Source organism: Amphiprion ocellaris, chromosome 15 (assembly GCF_022539595.1).
Source record: "Amphiprion ocellaris isolate individual 3 ecotype Okinawa chromosome 15, ASM2253959v1, whole genome shotgun sequence".
Classification (NCBI taxonomy): domain Eukaryota; kingdom Metazoa; phylum Chordata; class Actinopteri; family Pomacentridae; genus Amphiprion; species Amphiprion ocellaris.
The window spans coordinates 23,945,800-23,961,324 of record NC_072780.1 but is presented as its reverse complement, the minus strand read 5'-3'; positions in this window follow the sequence as shown (position 1 = coordinate 23,961,324).

Sequence of the window (15,525 nt, the reverse complement as noted above, 5' to 3'; positions counted from 1 at the left end):
ACCTCAAGCAAAAATACTGGGAAGCGGGCGGTAAAGCATCAAAGTTACTTGCCTATAGGTTAAGGAAAAAACAAGCAGACAGTACACTTTACAAAATTAAAAATCCAGAGACTAATGTGATTGAATGTCAGCAGGATGCAATTAAGCAATGCCTACTGTCTTTCTATAAAAAATTATATTCCCAAGAACAATTAGATAATGACTCAAAAACAGACAGTTTTCTACAATCAATGTGGCTGCCAACAGTCACAGATGCACAAAATAATATACTCAGCGCTCACGTGACAATAGAAGAAATTCACTTAGCTATTACAAGACTCAAGATAGGCAGTTCCCCTGGCTCAGACGGCTTTACATGTGAGTGGTACAAGGCTTTTAGGGAAACATTAATGCCCTCACTATTAAAGACCTACAACTGGATATTAAAAAAGTTAGAAATGCCTCCTTCATGGAGAGAGGCAATTATTTCTCTCATTCCTAAGGAAGGCAAAAACAGACAGGAATGTGGCAATTTAAGACCTATAAGTGTACTGAATGTGGACTATCGAATATTTACATCTATACTTGCGAGGAGGCTGGAAAATTGTTTGCCAGACATCATTCATCTGGACCAGACTGGCTTTATAAAGCAGAGACAAACACAGGACAATATTAGAAGAACACTACATATAATACGATATATCACAGAAAATAACATAGAATCAGCCCTAATTAGCCTAGACGCCCAAAAGGCATTTGACACAGTGAGCTGGAAATTCCTATATAAGGTTCTAGATGCGTTTGGATTCCATGATACTTTCATAAGAATCATTCAGACATTATATAGCAACCCAACAGCCAGAATCAAAGTGAATGGAGATCTCACAGATTCCTTTTCCCTTGAGCGAGGATGTAGACAGGGATGTGCTGTTTCCCCTCTCTTATTTGCCATCTTTATTGAGCCCTTAAGTCAATGGATTCGCCAAAATTGTAATATTAAAGGGATTTCAACTTTTAAAGAGGACCAAAAGTTGGCATTATTTGCCGATGACCTCTTGATCTACCTAGAAGAACCGACGCAATCTTTGCCCAAACTATTTGACTGTATGGAGGAATACGGCCAGATGTCTGGCTACAACCTTAACATATCCAAAACACAGATTCTTACTTTCAATTATGAGCCTCCTAGGGATATAACTCAAAGATACCAGTTGAAATGGAATACAGACTCAATAAAATATTTGGGGGTACACTTACCAAAAGACCTAACAACGCTATTTAACATCAATTTTGGACCCTTGAACTCCAAAATAAAAAAAGATATAGCAAGATGGCAAACTATTCCACTCCTAAATTTCAGTTCAAGAGTTGAATCAGTGAAAATGAATATTTTACCGAGGCTACTGTACCTCTTCCAAACACTGCCTGTGGAGGTGACAACCCAGCAATTTATAGAATGGGACAAACTTATATCTAGGTACATATGGAATGGTAAAAAGCCTAGAATAAAATATAAAACTTTACAGTTGAAGAAGGAGCATGGAGGAGTGGGGCTTCCATCCCTGTTGGAATACTACCATGCAGCCCAACTTCGGCCCCTTATATGTTGGTGTAATCCTGGATATAGTGCCAGATGGAAGAACCTTGAAATGGCAATGTCGAGGATCCCTCCCCTTTCAATTTATATGATACATACCATGTTTTTAACTCAAATATTAACCTTCCTCCCAGTTCTATGATATATATGTAGTTCTGTTGGTACCAGACAGAATATTTAATGAAAGATAATACACAAGTTAACACATATTTAAATATTTACCCTTTCTCTCCTTCTCCTACTTCTGATTCTGCATATGAAAGACAAGTGATAATAAGGAGGAAAGCTTTTGTGGGATATTTCTGTTATCATTTACACTTATTTCTGAATTTTTTATTTTTTTTAAATTTATTTATTTATTTTTTTCTCTTTCCCTCAGTCTGCCTAATTCTTTTCCTTCAAGAATACTTTCGTGACTTGTGTATTTACACTGGTGACATGGTTGGAATGTGCTCTGTAAAGCTCTGGATACCAATAAAAAATAAATTACAAAAAAAAATAAAACTATGGAAGAAACAAAATGCATGACTGTTTTTTTGTTTTTGTTTCTTATAGAAAATTTTAAGGTCTAGGTCTAGGTACTGGAAACTGTACCATGTTTACCATGGTAGAGTTTGCAGTGACTGCTAGTCTATATGCACATGTAAATTTTTGTTCACAGCTGTAGATATGTTATCTTAAATATGAGTAGTTGAAATTGGTTTTTGGTATTGTCACATTTATGGTCGTGTATCCATCATTCACACGTTACTATGGCACACGTTGGCTGTTTTTTTTTTTTTTAATCAATAAACTGAACTCCTTCAGTTGTCTCCTCTGTACTGTACAAGCATTTCAAAAATCTTGTTGAGCAGCAATGAATCATGCGTAGTTCCTCGCCTAAAAACTCCTACATTTACATGATTCCTTATTACTATCTCTCCCTGAAACTAGCAATGGCTTTCATTTTGTCCCGTGTGTGTGTGTGTGTGTGTGTGTGTGTGTGTGTGTGTGTGTGTGTGTGTGTGTGTGTGTGTGTGTGTGTGTGTGTGTGTGTGTGTGTGTGTGTGTGTGTGTGTGTGTATGTGTGTGTTTGTGTGTCAGAATGTGTCTTTAATAATGTATCGGCACAGTAACGGGACGACATTAATACTTTTCTTTTGATTCTCATTATTTGCTTCATTCCTATTTCACAGCCACAGAGCCTCTACTATTTATTCATACAGTCTGGCACTGCAGCGTAATGTCTATCTGTCTCTAGTCCATGCCATTTCTGTTTCCAGGCACAGCTGTCTACCTGACTGGCTCTCATTTTCTTGGGTGGGTTTACATGTATCTCTTTGTGCCTCTTGCCTTCTGTTTTTTCCACTTATCTGGGATTATCCATGCTGTTAGAAAAGAGAGGTATGTATCTGTGCCACCCACATTCCTCAGCTTCAGCTCATTTCTATCAACATGTGCTGTCGATTACTGTGACTTCAGAGTTCTGCACACACAACTTGTTAAACCAGTTTCCATGGACATGAAAATAGGAAGGACACAGAGTACCATTATGCCTCCTGCATCATCCTTGACAGCATACTATAGAGCTGCTAAGGATTGAGCATGCTCACATACAGTTGTGAACAAATGTTTCCATATACATATAAAGACTATGTATATTATGGCAGTCTTGAATTTTCAATGATGAATGATGGAATCATCGAAACACGTTCATCTTTGTCACAAAAACAATCATGAATTTTCGTTCTGTCATACATTTATTGTAGGTCTTCTGGAAATATGACCAAATCTGCTGGGTCAAAAATATATACAGTATGTAAGTATTGGCCACAAACTAAATTTTGTTTTAGAAATAGTGACTCTAGAAAAAATCTTTTGAGAAACAAAATGCTGTGTAATTACTTTTTAATTTATTTAAACACAGCTGAATGTCCATTGCAGTGCAAAAAGCAGCTTGAAAAGAATAGTGGGACAAGGGTGTTGCTGAAAGTTACCATACCTTGACTAACATCATTTATTTTTGTCATAACAGCAAACGTTTTAATAATCCTAACCGTTCAAGTTGCCATGAAGCAGATCACGCATTAAATGAGTCTGGTATCTGTTGAGAAACATGGAGGTATGAGATCCCAGAATCAGCCACAAGGGTGAGACTCTGGCAGAATAACAGCAAAATAAGGGAACATTGTGATATTATAACCTGTGATTTATAATCAAATTATGCCATAACCTAATGAATGTGTTAAAGCTAACTCAAATGTCTATTTTTTATAATCTTGGTTTAGAAGTAACTGAGTCACAGGAGTTTCATTGCAATAAAGGTGATTTTCTGAATACTTACCTTCATAATCTTTGTGTAAGAAGTAACTAAGTCAGAACAGCAACTCACTGTGAAAAGTGATGATTTTGATTAAGATGAGGAACTGATGCTTTATGAAATGGAAATGCTTTTAAGAGTTTTGATTACTATGAAACTGAGATGTTTTAGAAAGAGATTTGATTACTGTTAAACTAAGAGGTTTGTAACTTAGTAATGAGGTGAGAAGTCAAGAGCTAAGGTGAACTGGGGTCAAGTGTTCACAGTAAAGGTTATTAAGCTCGAAATAGACTTCAGGGATTTTTGTGAGTCTGACATCTGTTTCTCCATTTCCTGATCAGGAGCCTGTTTTGGGTTGCAGATGGGAAAAGTACATTAATAGAGAAGTGAGACTGAGTGGAAGGGCCCAAACTGTTCAAAATAGGTAGTTTGAGTTCCTCAAACATGGAGGGGTCTTAGGATGAGTTGGGGGGGCTGGCGAAACAGTCCAGAATAGATGGTTTTAGTTCCTCAAACATGCGGAGAGAATGAAGTCATTGCTCAAGTTAATTTAGTATGAGATCATTGTGTATGTTAATTAAGTGTGCTGTCATTGCAGTCATTGTTTATGCAAAAGGTTCAGTTGTTTTATAAATTACACTGGATCGAGACACGAATTGGGAGTCGTTGCGAGGTGGTCACTCGTTGCAAGCCAGGGTAAAAATGCTCTGAGCAAAGGGGATTTTACCACGTAGCTCGGACAGGGGATTCAACATGATCTGCAAAGGAATATCTGTTCTACTGGAATTATGGACTAAAGAACTGCTCTTTCTGCACTGTTTGAGGATTACAAAAGACTGTCATCTAAAAATAACGCTGACTGAAGGAACATTACTGAACTCTACTATTTCTGTGAGGAACAACACCAGAATGGATTATAACAAGGTTTTTACTGGCCCAGACAACAAAAATGGATACAAGCAGATCTAAATCTGGACCGAACCCCCTCCACTTCCCCCTGGAGCCGGTGATATTCGGAGGCTCGTCGGCCTTCAGGTGAGCAGCCGGGTGTGGCCACACCGACTGCTCTCCCCCTCCAAATTACATAGTCTGGGTGATTATTACTCTTCTTAGATAAAAGCATAGTTCCAGTTAGGAGTCATATTAAGCAATTGTTGTAAGAATTAATGTTTGATTAATTGTCTGATGATTTAAGAGCTTATGCTACACCCTTGCTGAAATTATAATAAAACATTTATCTTGCAATTAAAGTTAACAGACTAGAAATTCTATTTATTCCTATCATGATGATGAATTAATCATATATATCTTCTCAGGTTGTAAAAAGTCAGGTTAATGTGTGCATTACATCTAAACAGGTTCTGAAAGGTTACTAGTCTTTGGGGCCGAGGGTGGCCTTTTTTAAACCTATCCCAGGGGTTTTCTATTCCTAACCTCTAAACTTTAACCTAGCAACTTACCAAGTGACAAACCCATGAGAGGAAAGCTGCCGTTAACAGACGTGCTTGGTAATTAATTTAACCACTCAAAAGGGGCTACTCAGTTAGATTAGTTATCAGAGGACGTGGGATAGATGTCTGGATGGAGGCAGTTAGAAGCTAGGCGAATTTCCTCGCTCTGACCAGCTTAATCGTTCCTCAGGTCCCACCTGGGAGAAATCCCACTGGGCTGCAGGAACCGGACCCATTAGATGGAGAGCTGGTCCAGTAATCCTCTGACAATTAATTAATTTATTTGATTAATTCAGGAGATTTACTGCAATAACTTCAGGGTTTTAACATATCAAATGATGACAGTCCATTATAAAAATATACTGGAAGTGCAAAGTTTTAAAATGTCTAAAGGGGATACATGTGTTTAACCTAAACTATCCATATGCAAAGTGATTTAGGAGCCTACACCTCACATAAGATGCAAGACATGAATCTCAGTCTAGTGACTTTTTATGTCCTGCCCTGTATAAGCACTTCACTCCTTGTCACAATCTCCCTAAAGGTTGCATGCAGTTCAACAACTGAGTTTAATTCAATTCAACATCATATCTCCCTGGGTGAAAAATATTGGCAGTAACCATAAGCCAAACAGCAGATCTGTGCCCTTCAAAATACATTAGGCAAAACAAATTACAGCATAAATGCAATTTCTATGAGAAAAATGTGGAAGATTATGTAAAAATATTATTTTACCAAATTTCTCATTGACATTCCAACGGTCACAATCTGAAGATCTTTGTCACTGAAGCCTTGTCACTTTGCTCAGGTAATCCAGCCTTATTTATATAGGAATCAATATGTTTAGCATATGGGTGAATTTGACACTCTAGTCTATATGACAATCATAACCCCCTCATTATGATCCACTAATGAACTCTAAAGACATTTTGTTAGAATTAAAAGAAGGAAACTGTGAGGCCCAATTTGTTTATATAGAGCAATAGATCAAACACAGAGCTGCTGGTTCATCTTTTCTCTCTCGGTTGTTTCTTTGTTTGCTTTTCTTCTTTTAGTCTTTTCTTTGCTGTCACTATTTTTCCTCTCTCTTCTGTTTCAGTTTTCCATTTCTATATTTGCCCAGGCACTAAGGCCTAGCAGTGTAGTTTCCAAACAAAATCACATGTGACATATTACTACTTGTAACACTGCTGGTGTGCTCCAGAACCTGCCCATGTAGCTGCATTAAGCTACATTCTAATCCATGTACTACAAGATGCCCAGAATGGCAGAACTCCGGACAGCAAGTTAACACTGATTCTATTCAATTTGTGTCAGATACCAGTTATGCCTTTTTAAAAACCTAGCCTCTTGCTGAATAGACAATGAACATGTCTCTTTAAATGTGAATCTTAGGACTAAGGACTTTCCGCAGTAGAAATCTATCTGATGAATATGTGGTTTCGTTCTAAACCCACCCATTAATCAGTTACTGACGCAATGACATTACCATTAGCAGATTAGTTGATTTAAATAGATTTCATGTGGAAAAACAAACTACACAAACGAAGCCAGCTCTCTGTTTGCAATTCATGCACATAGAGAACAATCATACCCTGGTGTCTGTCAAAAGTGAGTCCCTTAAGGATTGACTGCACACCGACATTCAGCTTTCAGCAAAGATCCAGAGACAAATGTCAGGAATGGAATGACAACAATAACAAAAAGGAAAGAGGCTGGGAAATTTTAACTGGTTAGTAATTGCGTTGTAACTGGTCAGTAGTTGAACTTTCACCAGTCAGTGGATGGATTATCTGAGGGCACATGTGCGGGGACAAAATTCTGTACCACAAACAAAGAAGGATAGAACAATTTCATTAACAGGATCCCCAGCTAGCTGTATCTGCAGCTTAGTGGTGCTTTCTAGCAGACACAATTGGTCATGTTTTTGGTGGGAAGCCAGCGAGAATTCTCAGCATATAGAGGTCAGGACACCCTCACACATGGGAGTATGTGTCTACACCCTCCTCAGGCCAGCAGTGCTATTAGCAGTAAGTGCACAGTAAAGTGGACGCTGTACATTATATAAAGGCTGTGGCTAAAATGTCCGCCATTGGGGTGGGGGGAGAGGGGGACGAGGGGGAACCAACAAATCTATTAAGAAAAGCCATTAAACTAAATTACTCCATTTATTTCTTATTTATTTATACAATGCCAAATCATAACATTAGTCACCCCAGTAGAGTTTGCATAGTAAGGTCATACAATATTATAGTGAAGCCTAACAATCCCCTTTAGTGGCCTTAATTGACATTTGGGCACATTTGGAAAAACTCCTTTTTATCAGGAAGGAACTGGCAAAAGATGCAGATTCATAGTGAGTGGTTGGAGTGAGGTGAGGTCTTATTATCAAGGCAGTTGAATTAAAGTGAAAACTTTAATAACTGAAGTCTGCTGGTTTTACATGGCAACTTCTAAAAGACTGGAAGGGCTTTTTCCCCATGCCTAAAATAGCAGACAGCGAGGTAACAGCTGACATCTGTTCAAGACAATAGTGTGAACTAACTGTTACAGTTGGGTAAGTCTGAAGCAAGGGCAGTTAGAAAGCGGTGTGGGTGAATTCAAGTGTCCTGATAGGACTAAATGAGCTGCAGGCTACATCTGATATTCATGGGCTTTCTGTCTGTGGCTCAGCAGTAGGCCTTGAGGGCTGTTCTAAAATAAAGCGCAGGCTCAAAGTGATTATTAGAAGAGAGAAACATCCAGAGCCAGAGTTTAAAACCCTGGCATATAACACATCTTGCTTCATTCATTTACTCATTTGGGGTTATGTACCAAATTCAGTACGATCAGCCCACCTGTAATGCATGTAGATCTAGTAATCCTTGCATGGCAACAATTCAAAAATAAAAATGCCCTGCAATAAAAAGTTGATCCAAATAACTATAAACTGCAAAGAAGGCTTGCAGCTTGAAAGTAACCAGTTGTGTCTGTTTTTAGGTCAGTGAGTCTCTCCATTGGCAACCAAAAGCACCCAAAACGCTTCATTAACATTTCAGCCCATCTGCATCATATTAGGACAAACAAGCACAAATCTGGTCTTGAGACCTCTTTTCCACGGGCATTCTGCTTCTGAGTACTGCTGCGGGCATCTTACAAGCAGGAGTTCACCAGAAGCTGCATGATTTTGAATGATTCTTCAGGGTACTGTGATTGGTTGCAAGGGTTGCCAGGTCACAGAGGGCAGCACATTATAGTTCACAGAATGCTAGATCACTGCAGGGTGACACAGTTGGCTCAACAGGCTGCCAAGATCACTGCAGGCAGAGGGATGTGCTGGTAGAGACTGGGAGCTAAAAAATACCATGCAGCTTTGAGAAATACAACAGCTAAAGATTTATCTAGGACAAAGAAGGCATGTCAACAACAGAGGATTCAGAAAGGCTTGACTAGCGAACATTTAAGTATTGCAAAACATAATTCCTTTTGAGTGAGAAAGAGTAAGAGAGAAAAACAGAAAAAATGACCATACCGTATACTGTATTTTAACCATAGTGTCATAATACAGTGCTTCTGCTACCAATATTATTTATTGTCTGACTTAAATGACTAATCTTTGCAAAGTATGCTGAATTTCTCCTATTCACTAGAAGTGAGGATTTCTTTGCACATTTTTGCACACCACACAGGTATGCATCACCCCTCAGCTCTCTCTAATTTGAGGCCGATTTCTAAACTCACATTTTTTATCCAAGTCTTGGAGACAGCCAGTTTGAACCAACTACAAACATTTTTAGATGATTTTAGTATTTATGAAAAGTTTCGGTCTGATTTTAAGCCCCGTCACAGTACTGAAATGGCCCTTTTAAGAGTTTTTAATGATCTTCTCTTAACTGTTGATTCAGGGCATTTGTGTGTTTTAGTGCTTTTAGACTTGACTGCTGCCTTTGACACAGTAAACCACACTATTCTCCTATCCTGGTTTGAACAGTGTGTGGGCATTAAAGGCACAGCTCTTAACTGGTTCAAGTCTTATTTGACTGATAGGAGTTTTTCCAATCAGCTCAGTGGTTACACCTCCTCGACAGCCTCCCTCTCCTTCGCAGTCCTCCAGGGGTCTATTTTAGGCCCCTTACTATCTTCTTTCACATGCTACCCATGGGGTCCATTTTAAAGAAGCATAATATTTTCTTTCACTGTTTTGTAGATGATGTCCAGATATATTTACCAATTAGACCCAAAACTGCAGGTTCATTACAATCATTTTTTCACTGCATAGAGAATCTAAAATCATGGTTGGACGTTAATTTTCTTTCTCTCAATGAAATTAAAACAGAGACTGTCCAGCCATCCAGATCAATTAGGTGACTGCATCAGTGCTCTTGGCCCTCTAAAAATCTATAATCAACCCTCGTCAAAAAATCTGAGTGTGATTTTTGACAGTGTTTTTAAATTTGATAAGCAAATGAATTCTTTCAGTTGAGGCTGTTGGCCAAAGTAAAGCCCTATCTCTCCCACAACGACTTTGAGAGAGTCATGCATGCCTTCATCACATCGAGGTTAGATTACTGTAACTTTCTGTAGCTCAGTCTTGATCAGACATCTCTTCGTCAGTTCCAGCTGGTACAAAATGCTTCTGCCTGGCTTCTAACAAGGACAAAGAAATGGGAGCACCATCACTCCAGTTTTAGCCTCACTCCACTGGCTTTCTGCCTACTTCCAAATTGTTTTTAAGATTTTATTGCTTGTCTTTAAGGTGTTAAATAGGTTGGCACCTTCTTATTTATCTGAGCTTTTCACTGTCCATGCTCCAGTTTCATCACTGAGGTCAGCCAATCAGATGGTTCTTAAAGTTCTCAGATGCAGATTCAGAAACAGAGGCTGTCAAGCCTTTTCTGTGACTGCACCCAGTCTGTGGAACCACTTTGCTGTTCAAATTAGAGCCACTCGGTGTCTTGATACTTTCAAGCGCCTACTGAAGACACATACACTATATTGCCAAAAGTATTTGCTCACCCAACCAAATAATCAGAATCAGGTGTTCCAATCACTTCCATGGCCACAGATGTATAAAATCAAGCACCTAGGCATGCAGACTGCTTTTACAAACATTTGTGAAAGAATGGGTCGCTCTCAGGAGCTCAGTGAATTCCAGCGTGGAACTGTGATAAGATGCCACCTGTGCAACAAATCCAGTCGTGACATTTCCTCGCTCCTAAATATTCCACAGTCAACTGTCAGCTGTATTATAAGAAGGTGGAAGTGTGTGGGAATGACAGCAACTCAGCCACGAAGTGGTAGGCCACGTAAACTGATGGAGCGGGGTCAACGGATGCTGAGGCGCATTGTGCGAAGAGATCGCCAACTTTCTGCAGAGTCAGTCGCTACAGACCAACAGACAGACAAACTTCATGTGGCCTTCAGATTAGCTCAAGAACAGTGCTTCAGCAGAGAGCTTCATGGAATGGATTTCCGTGGCCAAGCAGCTGCATCCAAGCCATACATCACCAAGTGCAATGCAAAGCGTCGGATGCAGTGGTTTAAAGCACGCCACCACTGGACTCTAGAGCAGTGGAGACGCGTTCTCTGGAGTGACCAATCGCGCTTCTCCATCTGGCAATCTGATGGACGAGTCTGGGTTTGGCGGTTGCCAGGAGAACGATACTTGTCGGACTGCATTGTGCCAAGTGTAAATTTTGGTGGAGGGGGGATTATGGTGTGGGGTTGTTTTTCAGGAGCTGGGCTTGGCCCCTTAGTTCCAGTGAAAGGAACTCTGAATGCTTCAGCATATCAAGACATTTTGGACAATTCCATGCTCCCAACTTTGTGGGAACAGTTTGGAGCTGGCCCCTTCCTCTTCCAACATGACTGTGTACCAGTGCACAAAGCAAGGTCCATAAAGACATGGATGACAGAGTCTGGTGTGGATGAACTTGACTGGCCTGCACAGAGTCCTGACCTCAACCCGATAGAACCTTTGGGATGAATTAGAGTGGAGACTGAGAGCCAGGCCTTCTTGTCAAACATCAGTGTGTGACCTCACAAATGCGCTTCTGGAAGAATGGTCAAAAATTCCTATAAACACACTCCTAAACCTTGTGGACAGCCTTCCCAGAAGAGTTGAAGCTGTTATAGCTGCAAAGGGTGGACCGACGTCATAATGAACCCTATGGATTAGGAATGGGATGTCACTTACGTTCATATGCGAGTAAAGGCAGGTGAGCGAATACTTTTGGCAATATAGCGTATAAGGCTGGGTCAGGGGAAGAATAGTGTGTCAGACTTCGTGAACTGACAAGAACTCTGTTGTTGTCAGGGATAGAAGTTTGGGCCCAGAGCTCTGTATACAATATTCAATCTGCTGTTAAATAAACATGTTTAATGAGACCTAAATACCTTCTCCTATCACTTCATTCAATGAATGTACTGGAGCTATCTCACACATAGTCTGTTTTCCTGGTAGAATGAGATTTTGCTCCAACAATTTGGTGACCACGACGTGATGAAGACGGAGAAGTGAAGGTCCAAGAACAAAGAAAGAAAAACAACAGACGCCCATGACTGACTGACAACCCAAGCAGTCGCACATAAAAGGTAAGCAGATGCCTGTTTAAACAAAGTTCTGCTATTGATCATTCTAAATTTTGGTTGTCAAAGGGTTCATGTGTTTCCTAATATACAGATTGAATATAGTGGTTAGGGACTTTGAAAGACCTGGGAGGGAGGGCCCCAGACCCGGGTGGTTAGAGTCCCCCGGCCCAACTAGGGAGCCCCCAAAGGACTAGGAGCCTGCGGGGTAAGGCTTGTGTTGGGTTAAAAATCCCTGAAGGCTTAGGATCCCTCCTAAAAAGAGAAAGAAACACAAGTGCTGGGTTGGAGCCCCTCAACCTCGACGGGGGTTGTAAATTCTGGGTTGGAGGCCATGGGGAGTAGCGTCCCCAAAATTTTTGTAGGTGGTTGGTGAAAGCCCTTGACAAAGATGTTTGTCAAAAAGAACTGGGTTAGAGGCCCTGGGGAGTAGTGCACCCCCAAATTTAGATCGGGTTGGAGTCCCTCTAGAACAGGGCTATTCAATTAAAAATTCACTGGGGCCGGATTTTCAGATTAAGAACATGAGCTGGGCCGGACGTTTTTAGCAGACAGTGAGCGAAGTTAACCATTTAAAATAAACACAAACAGATAACAAAGACACTGGATGTTTATTAACGTATTGCCACATCCAAAAGGACATAAACATAATAGAAGAGCAGTACTTAAACTAAACCTGTGCTGAAATACTGCTTCTTTAAATTTTACATTTCAAACACACAACTTCAACACATTTTGATAGGTAAATATAAGCACAGGTTAAGGTGCATATGAACACAAAAACTAAGTGCCGATTAGAAACACCATCTTTTGTTTTGGTCACATCTCAAAGTGCATTAAAAAGTAACTTGGTTAACAGTAACTTTTCAGAACTTGAGACATTTTTCTTCTTTTGAAATAACAAAAAACAGAGTTTGTCCCTGTCTATATTTGGTCTCATCTGAGACAGTCACATCTTCAGTGCATATAATAAAAAAAATAAACAGTAGGCACAGTGATATCCCTTTGAAATGAAATAAAGCTGACATCAAAGTGCATAATAAAGTGCAACTAAGTGAAATAACTGTCAAAACAAAATGTCTTTCTTAAATATTAAACTTCTAATAAGTGAACATAAAATAGTCACATAAATACATAAAACTACCTTTAGTGTCTGCTACAGCACGCTGCTTTGTTGCACTTACCATGTCTCGAAGACATCTGTGGCCAGAATGTTTGACGTGTCAGACCTGTTTGATAGCAGATGCCACACTCGTCTTAACTGTATCGTCCGTTACAACTTCATCCACGACAGCCAACATGCAGTCCTTCACAGTTTCTGAGTCTGTGAACAGCCTCTTTTTCGTGGCCCTTTCCTGAGCTGTGCAGGTCCGCTTCATTGTAGTACAGCTCCGGTTGTAAGATGCAGTCAAACTTTGAATTATAGCCGCTCTCTCATGACATCCCTCGGGAAAGTTTGTCCGAAACGCGGCATATTTTTCAATGTGGTGTCTTCGGACATGATAATCTTTCAGCGCTGCAACGCACTCGTTGCAGAGTAAACGCATTGGTTTGGCGTTCGGACTTGGTGGTAAAATAAATAAATACTTGTCAGTCCACGCAGGATTAAACCGACGGTTTTCCTCGCCGATTTGTCGTTTCAGGATAGAAAAAGACATGCTGCTATTTTCGCCTGTATAGAACTGCTAATGTTAACTTTTCAAACGCGTCTCCTCAACACAATGCATTGTGGGTTAGTTGCTAGGTTATGGCAAGTGTTGCATTCAATGTTCGCAATAATGTTGGAATTTTTGTAAGAACTTGTCGTCTCGAGGGTTGCTTTCGGGACGCATGTGGCCCGCGGGCCGCTAGTTGAATAGGGCTGCTTTAGATGGTTGGAAAGGGGTCATTGGGGGGTGGGCCAGTTGTGAGGGGCCCGCGGGCCGGATGTGGCCCGCGGGCCGCCAATTGAATAGGCCCGCTCTAGACGTTAGAGTGTAGTAAAGACCTCGGGTTATAGTCCCTGAGTCTGATCAACTCAAAAGACCGTAAATAATAAAGACAAAAAAATATATAAAATAACATGTTGTGAATGTTTTGCATGTTTGTATTTTCTGTGCTTTGTGTGGGAGGTAGTTATTGGTAGTGTCTCAGGTCAGAAAGAAGGACATTAGAGCTACACTGTGGATCTCTGTGAAAATCTAGGTTCTGTGAGAACGTAAGCAGAGTGAAACAGAGTGGCGCGTGGTGTTTACACCAATTTCTGGACACTGACCTTGACTGGACCAGTGGCTCGGGTGAACTCCATACACACTGGTTGGCTACCAAGCGGGTAGGAAGGAGGTAAGTATGGAGGGAGAATTTGATAGGGAGTGTCAGGAGAAGGGAGGATGCCCAGATAAAACTATCAAAGAGCAATGAGAGAGGGCACTAGGCCAGCTGCTTAGTGGGATTGAACCAAAAGATCAAAAAGAACAGAGAAAAACATATGAAACCCAGTACCAAGCTCTGAAAGATGAGAGAATTATAAAAGAGGATGAGAAAAAAAGCCTCACCAAAATATTGAGTGACCTGGAACATAAACTAATTAAAGAACTGAGAGACCTAAAAGAAAACTTCCCCAAAGGCCTGATAATGACCAGAACACACAAAAAACGGGTAGGAGAGCTGGACGATAAAAGGAGAAGAATACACAACATGGTCATTTCATGTAGCACAATATTGGGAATTAAGTGGCTGAACTCACAGTATCCAAAAACAGCAGCCCCATTTACAACCAACACTCAGGCCTCAGACATAGAAAAACCACCACGGTCCATAGCACCACTATACCCATCCTTAAAAGACGTAAAACCTCTGCCATACTACCAGATGCCTCTATACCAGGTAGTGGGGGGATTAGTAGAAGTAAAAGAGGTAGGAGAAGATGAGGCAGAACAGATTAAATCAGATCTCAAAGAACAAGCAGCAGAAGAAAAACACAGGGAGGACAGCTATAGGAAAAACATGGAAAAGAGCATTCAAGTTCTTCAAAAGAAAACAGCTGAGCTAGAGTTAATGACTGATTTACACATTGCATCATTGTGCTCATTTGAGTTGTGCTGATCTGAGAGACAGGAGGGTCTCGAACATTGTTCCCACTATGTGAATGGAACGAATAAATGATGAATTAGACCAGATCAGTTAGAGGGCTGCAACTGCTTACACACACACACACACACACACACACACACACACACACACACACACACACACACACACACACACACACACACACACACACACACACACACACACACACAAGCACATTCATCACTTCTTCTAAGAGTAATAGATGGATTTCAGGTGAGAAAGGAGAGAGAGGTGAGACAGTTGGCTGAAGAGGCAGGAGTAGGATGGAGAGGAGAGGGAGATTAAAAGATAGGGTGTAAGCCCTTAGTCTTAATTTACCTCTTCTGCGGAAGGGAGGCAGAGCAACGTACCAACCGTTTTCTTTCACAAACATGAGTAGTATTGTGGGAAACATGCCTCCTCCATGTGAGGGAGGAGGAAACTGAATGGGTGAATTTTAGAGGCTGACCCAGGGCCACACATTGGCTCTTGGGGATTTTAGAGCACTCCTGGGGAGACAAATTTCAGGTTGGGATACAGAC